The sequence below is a fragment of the Carassius carassius genome, chromosome 18 (assembly GCF_963082965.1).
Source record: "Carassius carassius chromosome 18, fCarCar2.1, whole genome shotgun sequence".
Taxonomy (NCBI): domain Eukaryota; kingdom Metazoa; phylum Chordata; class Actinopteri; order Cypriniformes; family Cyprinidae; genus Carassius; species Carassius carassius.
In genome coordinates this window covers 20,436,117-20,458,029 of record NC_081772.1, presented here as the reverse complement: position 1 = coordinate 20,458,029, position 21,913 = coordinate 20,436,117, and the positions used below count along the sequence as shown (strand labels likewise).

Sequence of the window (21,913 nt, the reverse complement as noted above, 5' to 3'; positions counted from 1 at the left end):
AAATCTTATTGTTCCAAAACATTTGAATGGTAGTGTACTTTTTTCCCCCTCTTTCTTTCTGTGTTCTCCACAACTTTAGATTTTATAGTTCACATGTTTGTTGCAGAGCGGACCATCAGCATGCTTTTGGTAGAATATTTGGCTCATGCCGACCCCTGTTGTAAAAGATGTAGAGCAATGTGGCTTCAGCCAACTGTTATTGACTTACATTTAAAAATAAAACTTTATAAATTTAACAGCGTTTCTGGTTTATCTAAAATAAAATATGCTATGTAAATAAATATGCTATGTGAGAGCAGAGCACAAAGCTTGTGGCCAATGATGTTCACTCCGGATTGGAGTTTGAACCTCTGCTTCAAACTCCAAGCACAGGGGGAAGATCATTTTGCTCCAAGCAACTAGGGCGACCAGGCCCCGGGGCACAAAATTTGCAGGGCAGGAGGGGGTAGTGATACTGGGTGAACTAAAAAGGTGCCATTGTCCGGTTAAGGAGTTACAAAACATTCTCATCGCATCATTTTATTTTATGGTTTATGTTGTGAACTGCATATTTCTTTACCACGCTATTCAGCACCAATCCCGCCGTGTATTCACTTTCACTGGTTAGGGTTATAGTCAGGTTAGTATCAGCCTTGGACCGTTGGCTAAATGTCTGATGCATATGGGACACAAAAGTGGAAACACTTCAGGAGTGTTGAAGTCATCATTGTATTGTATTGTATTTAATGTTCCGCCTGGAAACCAAGCGGCAACCTCTCGCACTCTCATGAAGCCAACAATGAAGCGACTAAAACTGTAATTCGTCGACACCCCGCTAGAGGCTGACTCCAAAAGGGAGTCAATCCCATAGACTCCCCATGTTAAAATCTTAAAAATTCAAATTTGTACAACCTGGTACAAAAAATTATTTTGGTCTGTATTGCTGATTTGGCCCTTCATGACAATTGTGAGGGGGGGTGAATTTTTTATAACTCATCCATTTAAATTATATTAAGTCTAAAAGTTCTGCATAATTGAGTGACAGGTGGATTGCCGCTGCTGACACTGCCATCGAGCTAGGTGGGCTGTCCTGCCTTTGTTCGTTTTCGATAATCCGGAGTGATGCATGGTGACGCGCTGCCAAGATGGCGATGGCCCGCTCTGCCTACTTTGAGCTTCAAAAACGCTCTTCAAGAACCTACAGATGATGTCACGGACACTACGTCCATGTTTTTATCTATGGTGGAAACGAAGAAACTGTGGCACCAAACCCTCACGAAAGAAGAAAGCTGTCATGTTTACAGCTGTGACGACAAGCCCTTATAAGGACCAACTAAACACTGGAGTTTGCGAGAAATAAGTTTGCGTTAAAGAATCTTTAAAATATGTCAGAGAGTTTTACACACTGGTCTGTTGTGTAATTGTGGCGACATTTCCACACCCCGATATGTGAATCTAAATGCGCAAAATTGGCACGCTGTTCGATTTTTGGAGAGGTGCACGTCAGACTACGGTTTAGGATGTGGGTCTATGCGTAGGCTACGGTGTAGGTCCGACAGTATAAATCAGACTTAAAGGTCTGGCTACGCGAGAGTCAGGTTTAGGGCAGGGGTGCCCAATCCTGCTCCTGGCGATCGACTGTCCTGCAAAGTTCAGCTCCAATCCTAATCAAACACACCTGAAGCAACTAATTAAGGTCTTCAGGCTCACTTAAAAATTAAAGGCAGGTGTGTTTGATTAGAGTTGGAGCTGATCCTTTGCGTCTGTCAATGGAGAAATAGTTGGAAGCCACGCCCTGTTTTGAATCCCCGCCCCATTTTGAGATCTCCAGGCTGCATTTAAACCCTTCTCTCCGCGCGCGTCTCAACAATCAAGCTCAGTGTTCAGTGGAAGGACGCGCAGTTGGCAGACGGGGCTGGTAAGATTTGTGACTTTTGTCGAATAAAAATACGTTTGTTATCACACTGACAATCAGGTTGGATTTGCAACAAGTGCTGCTATTTTGATAAAGGTATAGCTAGTTAGATGATAAATTTGCATGAACCAGTAAAACTGCTGCTCTAGTAGAGCGGTTACAACTGAAATGTTACACAAATGTGTAAATTAGCGGAATAAAGGCAAAAAATACATTTGTAGAAGTCTTTAGACTCGCTGTTCCTCAGTAATCTCTAGTTCGCTTTTTCAGTATAGCAAAACTGATTTTCATTCGTGTTCTTCACGGAGATATTCGGTAAGTTATTTTAGGAATGTCCCACGCCCGCACATTTTTTTTTTATCGACTGCAAAGCCCCTGACTTTTCAAGCCGCATTCACGAGTGGAATGAAAAAGTTTAAATTGAAGGTTCATTCCACACGTTACCAGTTGTTATTTAAAACTGATCCTACATATAAAGTTAACGTACATGGCGCCATAGCCGATGTCCGGTCTAACGTATTTTTTTTTTTGTCTTCGAGGAGTATATAGCCTACAGTTAACGTATATTAGCCTATAAAAGTTGTAAAATATATATATATTTTTTTAAATATCAGTTATTGTATTAACGTTGGTGCTGACCGCTCATCAATCAGTACATTAACATGGACAACAATACTCCGATTTTTAATACGATTAAGACTATACTCTGATTGAGAATCTATGTAAATAGAGATTTTTGATTACCTTAATCCGGCTAAAGTCATCATCGAAGTAACCACTAATCGAATTAAGACGGAGTTGCATAGCCGTAAACACCAGGCAAGTTACACACCTTAATCACATTAATGTCGTTAAAAAAAACGTGTCCGAGATCGCATACTTCCATAGGCGGAAAACAGTATGCGAGTAGTATGACCGAAATCATAGCATTCGAAAAACATTACGTGTAAGTACCTTAGGACAAAACGTTGTTCATTGTGGTTAAAGTGTACCTGTTTAACAATCCAAGTAAACGACTGACTTGAACGTTAACAAAAGGTAAACCAATGAGACGATTTTGTGAATTGAGTGTAAAAAATGTTTAATCATTAATATCTCAATTCTGTGCATTAGCTTGTTAACGCTGCTTTCTTTAAACAGACGCTTGTTAAGTAATTCAATGAGATAAAGTTACAAAACTTTACGTAATTAAACAAATTTTATTTGTCTTTTACTAGTGTTGATATTTTAAGAAAAAATATGTTGGTTAACTTAAATGGCTAACCATTGTTAATAATTGGCTCAGCTCGATCATCGATCCAATCACTAATGTTGTAATCCTGATCTGATGAACACCTTTGTTCTCATCCACTGATGAAGCCTTCTACACTGGAAAACATAATGCTGTAATTAAAGGGCTTAAGTATATCAATGAAATTAATCTCAACACACTCATTACATGTATTTATATTAGGAACTTCATTGATTTATGCTTTTTTTTTTTTAAATACTATTTCCAGGTATTTACAGTAGCTGCTTTATCAGCTGCAAAGTGCTTAAAGTGCCGCTATTATGCCATTAAGGTTGCTAACATTGTTTTATGAGTCTCCTAAAACAGGTTTCCATGCATGCAAGGTCAAAAAACATGTTAGTTTTCTCAGAAAATAGTTGAATTTTACCTAATTTCTAAATGATTTATAAATTCTCTAAACCCCTCCTTTCCGTGAGCCCTCACTGCTGTGATTGGTCAGATGGCACAGTCCATTGTTATTGGTCCTTTTGTTATTGGTCCAGAGAGATCTCTCTGGCTCTGGATTGTCAGAAACGAAATGCCCATTGTCATGAGGGAATGACATCCTGAAGACTTGTCAATGCATAGAAAAGATGGTATGGATTGTAGCTTACCAACTTGAGCCGGAGTCTGATGATGAAATTGTTGAAGTGTTTGATCAATATGAGACTGATTTGCAAGCACAACTGGAGCTGGATATTTCTCCGTGTCCAGTGTTGACAAGTTTGTGGTAAATTTGAGATGTGATCAAACATTTACTCTTATGTTAACCACACACAAATTTGTGGGCGGGCAAGTTGGCGATGTAAAATGTGGGTGGACAATGGACATTATGCAAATGTGTTACTTCGTGACGTAGAGCTGTAACAGAATAAGATTTAATTTCCTTATGACTTGTTTAGGCTATTGAGAGCTGACTTAAAAAAAAAATTGGACAGAAAATCACCTCAAAAAGCTGATTTCACCACTTCCATTCAAAAAGTGAAACTTGTACATTATAGAATATATTATATTATAGAAACATGGCTTTTCATACCACTGCTATGCTGATGACACTCAATTCTACCTCTCATTCCATCCTGATGATCCGACGGTAGCTGCTCACATCTCAGTTTGTCTAACAGACACTTCTCACTGGATGTTGGACCATCACCTTTAACTCAACCTTGCCAAGACAGAACCGCTTGTGATTCCAGCAAACCCATCGTTTCATCACAATTTCACCATCAAGTTAGGCACGTCAACCAAAACTCCTTCAAAAACCGCCGGAAACCCTGGAATTATGATTGATGATCAGCTGACTTTCTCAGACCACATTGCTAAAACTGTCCGATCCTGCAGAGATGAGTGGTACCCGGTGGGGTCTTCTGCTGTTGTAGCCCATCCGCCTCAAGGTTGTGCGTGTTGTGGCTTCACAAATGCTTTGCTGCATACCTCGGTTGTAATGAGTGGTTATTTCAGTCAAAGTTGCTCTTCTATCAGCTTGAATCAGTCGGCTCATTATCCTCTGACCTCTAGCATCAACAAGGCATTTTCGCCCACAGGACTGCCGCATACTGGATGTTTTTCCCTTTTCACACCATTCTTTGTAAACCTTAGAAATGGTTGTGCGTGAAAATTCGGTTCAGTTTGGATTTCAGGAGATTGTCTTGTCCAGGACCACACCCCTAAATACATTGAAGCAACTGCCATTTGATTGGTTGATATTTGCATTAATGAGAAACTGAACAGGTGTTCCTAATAATCCTTTAGGTGTGTGTGTGTGTGTGTATATAAAGACCTCTAACACTAGCTTGCTCTATTCTTTTTCTATTCTAACTTTTCTTTTTATTACATTATTTAAAAGCCCATGCTACTTGTACTGTTAACCTAACTGAGACTTGTTATAGCACTTATGTTTCATTGCTCTTTTGTTTTTGATTGCTTCCACTGTCCTCATTTGTAAGTCGCTTTGGATAAAAACATCTGCTAAATGAATAATGTAATATTGATTCATTACACAGACTGATAGATTTCAAATGTTTTTCTTTTAATATTGATGATTATAACTGAAAACGAAGGAAAATCCCAAATTCAGTATCTCAGAAAATTAGAATATAGCTTAAGACCAATACAAAGCAAGGATTTTTAGAAATCTTGGCCAACTAAAAAGTATGAGCGTGTACAGCACTCAATACTTAGTTGGGGCTCCTTTTGCCTGAATTACTGCAGCAATGCGGCGTGGCATGGAGTCGATCAGTCTGTGGCACTGCTCAGGTGTTATGAGAGCCCAGGTTGCTCTGATAGTGGCCTTCAGCTCTTCTGCATTCTTGGGTCTGGCATATCACATCTTCCTCTTCACAATAAGGTCAGGCGAGTCTGCTGGCCAATTAAGAACAGGTATACCATGGTCCTTTAACCAGGTACTGGTAGCTTTGGCACTGTGTGCAGGTGCCAAATCCTGGTGGAAAATTAAATGTGCATCTCCATAAAGTTGGTCAGCAGCAGGAAGCATGAAGTGCTCTAAAACTTCCTGGTATACGGCTGCATTGACCTTGGACCTCAAACACAGTGGACCAACACCAGCAGATGACATGGCACCGCAAACCATCACTGACTGTGGAAACTTTACACTAGACCTCAAGCAACGTGGATTGTGTGCCTCTCCTCTCTTCCTCCAGACTCTGGGACCCTTATAGCCAAAGGAAATGCAAAATTTACTTTCATCAGAGAACATAACTTTGGACCACTCAGCAGCAGTCCAGTCCTTTTTGTCTAGACACTTCTGATGCTATGTTGTTCAAGAGTGGTTTGACACAAGGAATGCGACAGCTGAAACCCATGTCTTGTATAAGACTGTGCATAGTGGTTCTTAAAGGACTGACTCAAGCTGAAGTCCACTCTTTGTGAATGTCCCCCACATTTTTGAATGGGTTTTGTTTCACAATCCTCTCCAGGTTGCGGGTATTCCTAGTGCTTGTAGACTTTATTTCTTTTTTTTTTTTTTTTTTTTCTTCCACATCCTTTCCTTCCCTTCACCTCTTTATTAATGTGCTTGGACACAGAGCTCTGTGAACAGCCATCCTCTTTTGCAATGACCTTTTGTGTCTTGCCCTCCTTGCGCAAGGTGTCAATGGTCGTCTTTTGGACAACTGTCAAGTCCGCAGTCTTCCCCATGATTGTGTAGCTTACAGAACTAGACTGATCGTAGAGCTGTTCCGATACCCTTTTTCTCTTACCGATTCCGATACCTGGGCTCAGGGTATCGGCTGATACAGAGTACTGATCCGATACCTGGGTATGTATCTGTATATACAGCTTTATATACTACTAGCCCTGTGTAAATTGCTAGAATTATTTTATGGTGTGCTTCAGACTTATCCCTTAATAAAACATGAACAAACACATGGTGAACTACTGTATTTATTACAGTATTTTTATTATCTGACATGAATTTGACCGTAGTATACCTTTTTTCGCTTGAGAAAAATTAATTTTAGTTTTACAATATAACTGTATAAAAAAAAAAAAAAAAAAAAAAAAAAAACCCGCAACCAATAAGTCTAGGAATATAAAAAATGAGAGCTTAATCAGATAATCTCTTTACAACAAAACAAGTAAAAAAATAAGGCAACCGTCTAGGCATAATTATTATTAGAGACATATTATTATAACCACATAAGAGACCTAGATAAATCCTACTGTAGGTTACAACCGTAGCTTAATATATTGTCAATTTACTTCCGTTAAACCGAACCTTTATTTTGATGGGTTGCCATGAAGATCTTTGAGTGTCTGTGTTTATGATATGACCGTTTTCTCAAATGAAATGGTAAATTCTCATGAGGTGACTATTTATTCGTTCGTGTCCTCATATAGTGACACACGGCAGAGACCACAAAACTGTGAGCTCCATTTCCGATACTAGTATCAGAATCGGAACAACTCTAACTGAGAGACCATTTAAAGGCCTTTGCAGGCGTTTTGAGTTAATTAGCTGATTAGAGTATAGCACCAGGAGTCTTCAATATTGAACCTTTTCACAATATTCTAATTTTCTGAGATACTGAATCTGGAATTTTTCTTAGTTGTCAGTTATAATCAAAATTAAAAGAAATAAACTTCACTTTTTGAATGGAATTAGTGAAATCAACTTCTTGATGATATTCTAATTAGATGACCAGCACCTGTATACGGTCCTTTTTAATATGTGACATTGACTAACTTTTTCTTAAAGCACTTGTGTGCACTGATTTTGTAGCAGTTTCTAGCTGGTTTTTTTTTTTTAAACAACCAAAATCTTAAAGTCTGAAGTTTTCTTGAGAATGGGTGCCACACAAGGGAGATCTCATGATATTACTCCTTGATGTGTCTGTGTTTATAGTAAAACTTTTGATAGTGCTTGCATTCTATTGTTCAGTCTCTTATTGCATGTGCTGTTCATTTGGGTTTCATTTGGGAATGCATATTCAGATGGGTTTTGTTGCACTTATCATTTACAAGTGTGGAGCACATCTCCATCTCAGCCGCTCGGTCCACAAACTCTTCCTCTGCATATGTTGCTTAACATTCATATAGGAAAATTGTGCATGTTATCTCCGTATATTTGTTACATAAATCATTTATAAACGGGGTGCACATAATTTTATAAGAGAACCTGGAGATTTGGTTTAGTCCTCAAACTGCATCTAGTGTGACCCATTAAATATAACTATAAAAAATGAATTAATAATAGTTATAATATTATTGCACCTAATTTAGTTTTTTTTTTTTTTAAATGAAATCATAGTAAATAAACTAAATATGTGACAATAATGGTTTTGATAATCTACTGATTATTTTGACAATTGCGTAATCAGACTTTTTTTTGTAATACACATAGACCCAGTGGAAAAAAGGCTTTAGTTTGACATGCATATATATATATATATATATATATATATATATATATATATGTATATATGTGTATATGTGTATATGTGTATATATATACACGTGTATATATATGCGTGTCAAACTAAAGCCTGTTTTTCCATTGGGTCTATATGTATATATGTGTATATATATACACGTGTGTATATATATGTGTGTCAAACTAAAGCCTGTTTTTCCATTGGGTCTACGTGTATTACAAAAAAAAGTCTGATTACTCAATTGTCAAAATAATCAGTAGATTATCAAAACCATTATTAGTTACAGCCCTAGATTAGTTAAAATATTGAAAAATAAAACTGCATTGTTTTTGTCTTTAAAAATAGTAATAAAATATTTTCTCATTCTAGTGAAACCAGTATCTGTATTTTGTCTTATCTCATTAGCTAAGTGTATTCAGTGATAAAGCTCATAAATCCCCAAGTGTTCATGGAAAAAAAAATCTGTTTGAATAAAGCGATAACTTTGTCATATCTTTTCAAATGTTAAAGTTGCCACAGTCATTGCATGCTTTTGTGCTGCACTTTATTTGTGCTAGTTTATTAGAATTTGAAAGATAATTACAAAATAGTTTAAGATCTCCGTTTTAGTCATTGAAAACCAAGAAAAGTAGTGCTTAAAATCATGGAATTTCATTTGTTAGTTTCTGTACAAACCCTGATATAAGCATCATTCAATGTAATTTGTGATTATCGTAATTAATCGCAATTACAATTTCAAGGGGAAAATAGACAAATAAGACTTGACATAATTTACTTTTGTCATAATTGTGCAGCCCTAACACCCATAGATGAAGACTTGCATGTCTGTGATCATAAGAAATGGCTGAACATTCTTGATGGTGGTTTAAATCCTTCAACACTTAACCTATGCTGTTTGATCCTCCCTTAACTAGTGTTAGCTGAGACCACCCTCTTCTTCGAGACTTCAGATACCCTCAAATTTTACATAACTGGCTGTTTTCAAGATTGATGCCAGGGAACGCTGCTCTAACTATAAGGAACAGAAAAACATTGTTTTGGCATTTTTGAACGCTGAGGGCTTGAGACCATCTTCAATTTAAAGGTAAGTAGACATGGGCCGATTACGGTTTTCAAGATCTACTGTGATTTGGGAATTTGCACAGTTTCAGAATAGACATGTGTGGCATTCGGTAATGTGAGATGTCATGGTAATGAATATGCAGAACATTATCGTGGGCACTTCTAAATACCGTGAATAATTATAATGAAAAATTCTGAATTTGGAATTCATTTTAAGAATACTATTCCCATCAACTGGTCAAAATGCACAACACCGCTGTATGCTGCTGGAAAGATGCGTGTGGTTTGATGTAAACGAGCATGCATGAGAAGCACATGGGGAACAGTGAGAGATGAGCTGAATGAAAGCACATTCACTCTCTGACAGCAGATGGAGCTAAAATGCAGCCCTTACTCTGGAAACCCCCTAAATAAAGCAGCTGCTACTTTCTAAAATGTATTTAAATAATTTTAAATAGCCATTCAGATTTGTGTATTCTCTTGTGTTCATCACAGCGCCAAATACTTTGAAAAATAGCCTATTAAGGCTAAATATTTAACTTTGCCCTAGATGTAGTTTGAAAGGGGTTTTATTTATTGTGCATTTAGACTTTACGTTAGGTTTTCATTAGTTAAATCATTACTTAACAAACTGCCAATGAAAAATTCTTCTGAACATTCGTTAATCTTAAGTATTCCGATATTTAGAAGTTGCAACCGTTATTTAATGAGCTAACATGAACTAAAATTAAGTATTGAAGTGTTTTTTATTTTTTAACAACGATTTAATAACTTCTGTTTAGTGTTGTCAAAAGACCCGGTACTTCGGTACCAAGTCGGTACTAAAAAAATTAAAATGTCAAGGCACCAGGTTTCTCAATCCAGTCATGAAAATGAAACTTACATTTTAATATGGACAATCACGGAATTTGTCAAAGTTAGCATAGATTAATCAAATCAAATCTCCTTATGGACCAGTATCTGTAAATGTTAAGCCGCAAAAGTTGGTTGAAATATGAATCCTGCATGTTCTGCACGTCTCTGTGTGAATGAATGGCAGAGACGTGCGGGTTTGTTTACTACATAGACTGAAGCGCGTGACGCTTGCAGTAATTTCAGCATAAATGCATAAACAACATCACCAGAACGGTTCTGAATCACTTCACAAGCATTTTACAGTTTCATTTGAGTAACACCAGTGTCAAAATAAAATTAGCCCGTCAAAATACGTTTATTTTTACATAAAGGCATTGTGCTAGAAATATTACTATTATTTAGTAGAATGTATGTGATACTGCTACGACTGTTGAAAAAATTAATACGACTTTCTTTCTTTTTCTTTTTTTCTTTTTTTTTTTTAAGAAAGAAATCACACTATTTCTTCCATGTTTTAATTTTAATAGCAAATCCGCTTTATTTACCAAAGAATAAAATGTTTAAATTGAATTAAGACTAATTCAATTTGGGTGAAACTTGTTTATTGTTTTTCATAAATATATTACTTGTAAAAAAAACTTTAAACACAATTGTAAATGAGTATAAAGAATGTCATTGGCTTTATTTTTAGTGATAACATAATTTTTTGTTTAATTCACATATTTTTGTTTTGCTTTGGTACTGAAATTGGTACCGATTTTTACTGGTATCGGTACTGAATACTGAAATGTTGGTACAGTGACAACACTTTACTGTAGCAAATGTAGCTATTGTGAATATTAATGGTTAACTAATGAGGTCTTATTGTAAAGGTGATACCGATTGGTCTTTATAGTTCTTTTGCACTTTAATCTGTGTAAAACTTTAACTTTATATATCTTTCTGTATTTATTGTATTTAAATGTTCAGTTAATTTTGTTATAAGAAAGTTATTTAACCTGTTATACTGTATCACCACTTTTGTAAAACTAAATTTAAATACTGTGAGAATACAGTTTACCGTGATAAAAGCATTAGCCATTAACCGCAACAGGAAAATTTGATACCAGCAGATCCCTAACTACAAATTCTACTAATAATAACTATTTAAAACGCAGCTACTGGATTCATGAATATTAATCAGGTTGTGTGTGTTTGCTCAAATTGATTTGCTGAAATCAAATCAAGAGCGATAATAGGCCAGCGCCTTAGTTCTGCCAAATACCGTTTAACCCGGCAGTTCTTAAAAGCTGTAGAACTCTAAAGGAAATCCATTATTTTGCCAGGAAAATACAACAAAGAATATCGTTTACTTATAGCACATTAATTCTGCATGGTATAGAAGACTCTCTTGCTTCGTCTCTCTCTTTGCTTGTGATGGGCAAAAAAAGCAAAGTGAAGACGAATCGTGTGACTTCACACTAAAGTTTATGGTATGTGAAAAACAGGTGCGCTGCGTATCCATGGAGATAAACTGAAGAAAAAAAAAAATCGCAGATCACTTTACTGGGAGAGAACTCTGAAGCACTCAGTCAGAGTGTTCTGTGAGTGAAAATATGTGCTTAACTTATACTCTGCCTCTAACCACTGATCTCTCTCTATATATATATATATATATATATATGTATATATGTATGTGTGTGTGTGTGTATATATATGTATGACGTGCATTTTCACCATTTGTTTTCAAGTGATTGTTCCATGTTTCCTGTGCAGACTCGCAGCATGGCTAAGCGTGTGGCTGTGATTGGAGCAGGCAGCTCTGGACTGACCTCCATCAAATGCTGCTTGGATGAAGGGCTGGAGCCTGTGTGTTTTGAGAGCAGTGATGATATTGGAGGACTCTGGAAGTTTAAGGTTGAAAATGAATTCAATTCAGCTTAACAATAAAGGCGAAGTGTGTCATTTCTGTGTAATACATGGCACCAAAGTGATTTGGAAAATGACTGATATAATGAATAAGTGATTTTTAACACCGTAATTCTAATCAATACAAGATCAGGTGCCAGAAGACCTTTGCTTATTTTATACACTACCATTTTAATTCAATATTCTTTGTAATATTTTGGGGTAGATGTCTTTGAAAGAAGTCTCTTATGCTCACCAAGAGCATCCATTTTCAGCAGCCATTATTCCAGTCTTTAGTGGAATAGATATTTTTGTGGAAACCATGGTACTTTTTTTTTTTAATTATTTTTTTTTTTTTTTTTTTTTTTATATGAAAAAAAAAAAAACTGCACTTATTTAAAAGATACATCTTTTTGTAAAGTTATAAATTTCTTTAGTGTCACTTGATCTAAATTAAATTATTTTTAGATCAACTCCAACTTTTTGAACAGTAGTGTAAATTAAATTCATAATCGTTTACCATAAGTTTACTTTATGGAAGAAAATACACGAACCCCCCCCCCCCCCAAACACTCCCACCCACTGCCATTAGTCAGCAAACGGAGTCAAAACTCACAGCAACCAGAGGGTTTTTTTTTTACTTTTGGGGGCAAAAATGCTTCAAATGGCTTACTTATTATTGCTGCGTATTACGATGGGATAAGAGAGAGTATTTTAACATTAAACAGTATTACACACTAACAGATAAAACATAATTAGCATTAAAAGTGTTGTTTAAAGTCATTGACTGTTTCCCTGTTCGTGCACAGGAACAACCAGAGGAAGACCGTTGCAGCATTTATCGCTCTCTTATAGCGAACACCTCTAAAGAGATGATGTGCTATAGTGATTTCCCCATGCCGGATCATTTCCCTAATTTCGCGAACAACTCTACGTTAATGCAGTACTTCAGACTCTATGCTGAGCACTTTAACCTGCTCAAACACATTCACTTTCAGGTAATAAACACCATAACATCTCGTCCATTGAGATTTTCTAGATCTAAAGGAATAGTTCACCCAAAAATGAAAATGTTATGTTTATCTGCTTTCCCCCAGAGCATCCAAGGTGTAAGTGACTTTGTTTCTTCAGTAGAACACAAACTGAGATTTAAAAAAAAAAAAAAATTAAATAACCTGCGGCTTATGACAATAAACTGTGTAAAGACCCAAAACAGTCTGCAAGAAACTGAAGAGTGTGTATGTATATATATATATATATATATATATATATATATATATATATATATATATATATATATATATATATATGCATGCATACACACACAGTGTTCAGTGTACAGCTTCAATAATGATCTTCAGGAGTATATGAGGAGGCTGCTGCTTCTTGCTTTATGGCGGATCGCAGACTTATAAACGCATTACCACCACCTATCTCTCAAGTGGACCATTGCCACTCCCAATTGAGATTGTAGATGGTGTCAATGGTCTTGAGAGATAGGTGGCAGTCATGCACTTATAAGTCTGTGATCCGCCATAAAGCAACAAGAAGAAGCCTCCTCAAGCACCTGCTGCTGAAGACGCGCTCAGAGTTCTTACAGTTTGAATGTTGCGTGAAAAATTATATAAATACAGTTCAGTTTCTTGCAAAGACCTATTGTCTTTACACAATGTATTGTCATGAGTCGCATGGTTTAACTTGGTTTTGAGTAGGTTTTTATTTTATTTTATTTTTTTTGTGTATTTGTATGTTTTAGCTGTGATTCCCATCCGCTTACATTAAGACTGACAGACTGCAGCGGTTGGAGTTAAAAATCTCAATTTGTGTTCTACTGAATAAACAGTGGATGCCCTGGGGGAAAGCAGATAAACATAACTTCATTTTTGGGTGAACTATCCCTTTAAAACGAAGGTGCCCAATCCTGCTCCTGGTGATCGAGTGTCCTGCATGGTTCAGCTCCAACCCTAATCAAACACCCCTAAATCAACTAATTAAGGTCTTCAGGACCAATTGAAAATTAAAGGCAGGCATGTTTAATTACAGTTGGAGCTGAACTTTGCTGGACAGTCGATCACCAGGAGCAGGATTGGGCACACTTGTTTTAAAACCTTATTGGTCCTGGTTCACTTTCAACAAATCCGATTTTGAGGTTGGGACTGTTAGACAACAGTGATGTTCCAAGAACACATATTATTTGGGAAAATGATTCTCACAAAATTGTGTGTTTTCTCAGGATCTATCATATGCTTTGAGTATTCTCTTCATAAAGATGGAAGGTAGCATTCAGGCGTTATGTGGTTTGGTGTATTTCAGACCACAGTTCGCCGTGTGAGACAAAGGGCTGATTTCTCTAACTCTGGTCAGTGGGAAGTGGTGACCATGGACGGAGATGGACGAGACGAGACACATGTGTTTGATGGTGTTCTAGTGTGTGCAGGACACTACACAAAGCCCATCAAACCCCTCTCAGACTTCCCAGGTGCTCACCTGTTATTACAGCACTCTGTTATCATAATACAGCATTCAACACTGTGTATAACTAATTCCCTGCATGGCTCTATACATAATGTATTTTATGTATTTGGACACATTAATATTGTACTTATTATTGTAACTGTGTGCTGCAGGTATTGACACATTCCCAGGGACAATAATTCACAGTTGGGAATATAAGGACCCTGATCCTTACCTTGGAAAGAGAGTTGTTGTTGTTGGGATTGGGAATTCTGGTGGAGATATTGCTGTGGAGCTCAGCAGAGCATGTGAGAAGGCAAGCGAGATTTAATAGTGTTATTATTTAATATTGATCTTTTCTCTATTTTTAGGTTCTTGGCTGGGTAAAACTTATTTATTTGATGTGATTAGAGATTGAATGATAGGTGTGGTTTTAATGACTTGATGATTCACATTAAATCAGGGCTCAACATTAACGCTTGCCCAGGACAAGTGGATTTTGTGAAGGGGCAAGTGAAAGAGAATTGTACTTGCCCGATTGGACAAGTAACCTGATCAAAGTTTTAATAACAAACAATAACTAAGGCAGCACCGAAACTTTGAGAATGATTCTAATTTGATTACTTTCAATTTAAACGTTGACTAATACTGAATGATGTATTGAAATGATCAAGGTCGCATCAGTTGAGGCTCCTGCAGCGCAACAGCACGCACAAAAGAAACAAACGTGAACAAACATACCACGGTAGAAAAAAAAAAATTCTATACATGTATATATTCTATACAATACTTGTAACATCAAATGACCAAGAGTCCTGTTTTCCTGACTTTCAGCACGATTGCGAATGTGATATTGATTTTATACAACTTTAATTCAATAAACAAAGAAATATTAACTGACTTAAATTATAGACCCATTATTGATCGTTTTTGCTCCATTTTTCGCTAACTGCGATCGTTCTAAACTATGCCACAGCACAACAGTCTTCCGTTACTGAATGATTTTGCATTTGTGAATGAGTCAATGACTCAGTGAGCAATTCATAAAGACAGTCACTTGCTTCATTTATTGAATGAATCAGCTGTTTGAACGAATCGGTTGAATCAGTGATTCACTCATTAAAACAATGATTTGCCACTACCTACTTGTGGTTTAATTTCATATATAAAAGAATCATTGCATTTTTCCAACATTTCATAGTTGCATGTCAAAAAAAATTTAAACAATTGAAGAACTATGCATTTGCAATTGAGTAAGGAACCTCTTATCTTCATTAAACAGTCTGAGTAAATGCATCTAAATGGCACTTTCGATGTACCTTCTCCGTTTCCTCTGCAGGGGAAAGATGAAGTTTGTTTATACTGATTTAATTTGAATGGTAACAACCATATACTGTCTTATTATTCTAACTTAATGTATTGATAAAATGTAAGAGTTTTATGTAAATGGTGACGCATTTAATCGGGTTAGGAAAATATTGTCTTTCATAAAGTGAAAAAAAGTGTAACCGCAATCAATTTAAGACAAATATGCTGATTAAAGTAATACCCGATAGAGCACTGATGAGACTAATGCTTCAGAATAAATTACATTTGAGCCAAAAAACGAACAAACAATAACTTCTGACAGCAAAATTTTCTAAAGCGGATGTATGTGTGTGTATATATATATATATATATATATATATATACACACACATTTGAACACTCAACACTATTAAACAATTCAATATCATAATTAGCATATATTACTGTAATATATATATATATATATATATATATATTGCAGTTAATTATACAGCAAATTTACCAAATGGAAGCGTTCCAATCAACTCCAAATGGACGGTCAAGTCACATCCCTACTTTTTTTGGGGGTTCACTTTGGTTTGTTTGTTAGAGATGCTCACTGATTTGTCTCAATAGGGGGGAATAGTGCACATTGTGATCAAACTGTGTCCATATGGCTTATTTTTAACTCCATTTCACTCCCTCAGTTCTGAATATATCTTTTGGTTCTCATTTAATATTCTCCTATTGTGACAAGCTTAAATTCACTCTCGTCTATCCACTAATTCAGTTTGCTTTGGTCTTTCCATTTCTCACTTTCTTAGACATTCCTGAGTACCCGGAAAGGTGCTTGGGTCATAGGTCGTGTGGTTGATAGAGGGCTTCCTCTAGATATGATGATGGTCAGACGAGTTCGAGATCTGATTTACGGCCTCCTGCCTCGAGCTCTGCTCAACATGATTTGGGAGAGAATCCTCAATCAGGGATACGACCACAAGCTGTATGGACTACAGCCTGTGTACAGGTGAAGGGCCAAACCATGATCCTCAAGGACTCTTTCCAAACTCATTTCATTGTTAATGATTATAGTAAAGCCCTGACGATTTAAAAATCACTCCTGATTCAGTGACCTTTACCCTTGTTTTGTGATTCCAGGATCCTGGACCACTATATTGTTATAAACGATGACCTCCCTGGTCGCATTCTGTTAGGGGAACTGGTGATGAAATCAAATGTGCAGAAGATCCAAGGCTCGACAATTGTCTTTGATGATGGGACTGTAGAAGAGAAGATTGATGCAGTGATCTTATGCACAGGATATGATTATAGATTCCCCTTCCTCCCCACCTCCTTAAGCTCTGGTTCTAATGGAGAACTGAAACTCTACAGAAGAATCTTCCCTCCATCTCTAGAACGTCCAACACTGGCCATCATCTCTAGAACGTCCAACACTGGCCATCCTGGGCCTGTTTCAGACCAAAGGGTCGATCATGCCAGCTGTAGAACTACAGGCACGCTGGGCCACCAGGGTCATTGCAGGTAATGAGCAAGCATAAGTCATTAAAACAAAATGGTCAAGTACATATAGAGAATCATATAAAACATTATATTTTTATGTGATTATGGGTAAAAAAAAAAAAAAGAAAAAACGTCCTGTTTTTCAAGGACTGAACCAACTTCCTCCAGCTGAAAAGATGGATAAAGCAATTGAGATGGACATTCAAGCGAATTTAAAGAGGTAAGTACTTATTCACCTGAATGATCATCTCAGATAGTTTTATTTTGACAGTTAATTGGCTATCTCTTCAGTTACCCCTGTCCCAAGCTGGCTGCCCTTCAAGTGGACTACATTCCTTACCTAGACGCAATAGCAAAAGAAGTGGGCGTTTCTCCTAACATTGCTTCACTGCTCCTGAGGGACCCTGCTGTTGGTTTGAGAGTTTTCTTCGGGCCGTGTTCTCCGTACCAGTTTCGACTGAACGGACCGGGGCACTGGAGTGGTGCCCGTCAGGCCATCCTTACCCAGTGGGATCGTGTGGCCAAACCCATGAAGACCAGGCCCATTCCAGAACATCCATCCTTCAGTTTATTTTTTTGGCTGGGCCTGTCAGGAGGGGCTGCATTGATTATTGCTTTATTGGCAATGCACATGATCCCACTGTTTCTGAATAGTGATTAGACCCCATAGATATAACTATCTGTTTTTGGGTTGCTCTGTTTTGTGTTTTGCACTTTCACCTAAATATTTCCTAAAGGGGTCATGTGAAGAAATTTTCTTTTTTTTCTTTATCTTTGGAGTCTTACAAGCTCTTGGTGCATAAAGAAGATCTGTAAAGTTGCAAAGACTAAAACTCTCAAATCCATAGAGATATTCTTATAAGAGTTTAGACTTGTCCATGCCCTCCTAAAACGCCTCGTTTTAACATGCCCCCATATGTCTGTGTCACTGTGTGGGAAGAATTGCATAAGGCCACCCAAATGTTCATGCAAAGAAAGGAGGCGTACCTTGTATTCTCGCTGTTGCCGCTGGCACCATGTTGTGCAGATGCTGTGTGTTTTTGTGAAAGCGAATCTACTTCAGCCACATTTCCACTTAAATTACCGGGAACAATTGTACCAAGAATTGGTTTAGTTTTTTTCCCAGGAGCTTTTTCCCCCCAGACCTGCTTTCTGCATTTCCACCACGCTCTAAAATACTGTGAAGATTAGGCAAATTGTCTGGTGACATAGGTCTGCATGCGTTTCGCAATACAAAGTACAAATTTCGGACTTGCATCTTCTGTAGTTTGGACTTTGTGATTTCGACTCTGCAGTCTGATCTGCCACAGATGGGACGACGCAAGTCCGGTAAATCAGCAAAGCAGGTCCTTGATAACATAAATCAGCTCGCCTTGGCAACTGCAACTTTCCTCACTGTATATTTATAATAAAACTAAATTTGCAAAAAAACACCACTGCCTCTTTTCGTTTTAATTTAAACATTTAGAGCAGTAGAAATGTAGTTTAGGGAAATGTTTAGGCCTACAGCACAATGAAACGAAATGTATCAAACAGTATTGCCTCTTTTTATTTTCATTTTAACATATTAATTAAATAAAGACCAAAGATTACTTGTTAGATTTACTCAAAACAAATTCTATTTTGTTTAACCACTAAAGACAAATCAGAGCCAATAAGCGTCACATAAATAAGCGTTTTTATTATAAACTGCAGATAAAATTTTCGCCTGAAATACTTTTAGAGCTACATTTTATGACTCTATAACTGTAATATTTTGAAAGTGATCCGAATAAATGGTGGTTGAAGTTACAATGCTGTGTGAACTCAACCAATCAGCATGTTTAGAGCCCAAGTCCCGTCCCAAAATGTTCCGGACCTTTGAAAAAGTACTACATATTGTAAGCATAATCCTCCTTCCCATAATCACAATCTTCATCTTTCAAAATAAATGTAAAGACCATTAATGCAGTGATGCACACACATATGAGCTTCAAAACTCCACATTTGAACAGTCATTAACAAATACTTAAACTAATAACAAAACATACTTCCAGTAGCTGATTCAGAAGTGCCAGATTGTCGTAGTAAAGTCAGAATTAAAAACAAAAACGGTTGTCATAAAATGCGTTCCTGTTCTGTTTTAAGTCCTTTTAAAGATTCCTAAATGCATCTACTTTCATAAGGCCAAATAAAGTGCTTTTGCTTTCTTCTAGATACACACAGCATCTCCCTGACATGCTTCAACACTAACTGCGGTTACTGAACATTTGGGCGGCATTACGCAAGTATTTCCACATAGTGACGTAGACATGTGGGGGTGGGTTTAAACTAAGACTCTTGCCACGCCCCCCTAAAAAACTTAATGTTTATAAAGAATATTTCTTCGGATTTTAGACTTTAGTCTTTGCAACTTTACAGATCTTCTTTATGCACCAAGAGCTTGTAACACTCCAAAGATTGAAATCAAATCATATGACCCCTCCAAATACACAATGTTATTTTTAGCAACATCATATATGACCCCTTCAATCTAATTCTTGGATTTCATTATAATTTATAATATAAGAAGTTATATTTTAAATCCTTGTCAAACGTTATAAGACAAGTAGATTTTTTTTTTGTTCTTATATTTCAAAACAAATATTCTGCCATATTTCGAGACATAATTACCTTTAGTTTCTCCAGAAAAATAGTAATAGGTTTTGAAAATCATCACAGAAGTAAAGTGTCAGCATTTTGATCACTCAACATACTTCGGAATAAAACAGTTGTTGGAGAAGCGTGAGTCTGCCTGGGCTGGTATTTTGTGATTGTGAGATGAGATGGTGATTCATAAGAGTTTGATGGTGATTCAAATAACTCGTACTGAGTTTTGATAAGCATAGAAGTTAAAATATTAAGAAGAAAAATATGGGGAAATTGCATTGAAAAAAGGAAGTTGGATCAGGTGTGATCATGGGTGAGATGAATTTGATCTGTATGACTGATAGAGGAGGTACACAAATAGACATGAGAACTGGACAAGAAACGCTGTTGGATTCACTAAGAAAAAGTAGGTTGGGGGAATAATTAATTGGAAGGTATAAAGGAAATGTACTAGGCAGTGATCATTTTCATATTTTGATTGAAATATGTATGAATAATTGTATAGAAAGAAATGAGAGAAGATAAGGGAGATCTAACTAGACTGAGTATGCGAAAATGGTGGAGGATGGTTTAGACAAATGAAGTAAGAAATGGAGATGACATAGAAGCTATAGGTGAGAACATTTATAGGGGTTATGAAAAATGTAGCCGTATGTAATATTGCTTCGATTAAAGGAAGAAGAAAGACAAATGGTACCATGGTGGAATCAGGAGTGTAATGAAGCTATTGGAAGGAAAGGGAGAGCATACAAGAAAGTAAGAAGAATGCATAACTATCAAGATTTAATGGAATATAAGAGAGAAAAAGCAAAAGAGGTGGTAAGAAGAGCAAAAAAAGACAACATTGGAGAGATATCTGTAACAGGATAGGGAAAAGTACAACAATAGAAGAGGTTTGGAATATGATCAGAAGGATGAATGGAATAAAGAAGGAGATAGAACATCCTGTTTTAAATGGAGGGGGAGTTAAAGCAGTAGGAAAACTGGTGAAGCAAAAGTCAGCTATTATATGATCAAGCAGTTAAGTGAGGAATCGTTGAGAGTAATGTTAGAGTTCTATATTAAAGTTTGGGAAATGGGGCTATTACTACCATAAAGTTGGAAAGAGGCACTGGTATTGCCATTAAGGAAACCAGGGAAGGATCCAAGTAAGCCAGCTAACCTTCTGTATAGACCAATAGCCCTAACATCTCATGTAGGGAAAGTGATGGAGAAAATCATAACGGACAGACTAGTTAATTTTTTTGGAAAAGGAGGAGTATTATCACCTTATCAAAGTGGATTTAGGATAGGAAGAGAAACTATGGATATAGTTATGTGTTTGGAAGCGGACATAAAGAAGGCTCTATCAAATAAAGAATCAGTAATAGCCCTGTTTTCGATATTGAAAAAGCCTGTGACGTAATGGAGAGAGGGTTTGATGATAGAATCGGAGGAAATGGTGGCAGGGGAAAAAATGTTTCATTGGAATAATGCTTTTCTTAAAAAAAGTGTGAGAGAAGGCGACTCATACCATCTCAAAGAATAATAGAAAATATCACTCCTCAAGGAAGTGTAATAAGTCCAGTGCTTTTTATAATAATGATAAATTATATGTTAAGTAAGGTGGATAGGAGTATTGGAAGATCACTGTTTGCAGATGATGGGGTTTTGTGGTTCATAGGATAAAGCAATAAGTTCAATATTGGGAAAATGCAGAAGGCTGTTGATGAGGTAGTTAAATGGCCATACAAATGGGGATTTAAGTTTTATATGGAGAAGTCATAAACTATTATATTTTCTAACAAGAAAGTAGACTGAATGGAAGTTAAGAACATATAAAGAAATGGCACGAGTGATATCAATTAGAGTCTTCAATTAGAGATCAATTAGAGTGTGGCTGCTGGATAATAGACTTATGGAAAGTACATTGATAAGATAGTTTTAAATGTAATGAAATGTATGGCAGGACAAGAGTGGGGAGCAGATAGTGGGGCACTTTAAACCATTTATATGGCAATGATCTGACTGATTAATCTGTGTTAGATTAAAGCATATAGGAAGTAAAGCATATGGGCCGGCAAGCATTGAGAATTTGCTGTGAGGCATATCCAAAAACACCTACTGAAGCAATGCAAGTAGAGTTAAATGAAGTGCGCTTGATATTAGAAGTCAGCAGTTAATGGC

The 21,913-nt window shown here is 36.7% G+C and overlaps 1 pseudogene; it reads left to right on the top strand.

Moving 5' to 3' along the window:
- The first annotated feature begins 1,817 nt into the window (after nucleotides 1–1,817).
- LOC132092644 (flavin-containing monooxygenase 5-like) lies at nucleotides 1,818–18,394 on the top strand (annotated as a pseudogene).
- Nucleotides 18,395–21,913: the final 3,519 nt, after the last annotated feature.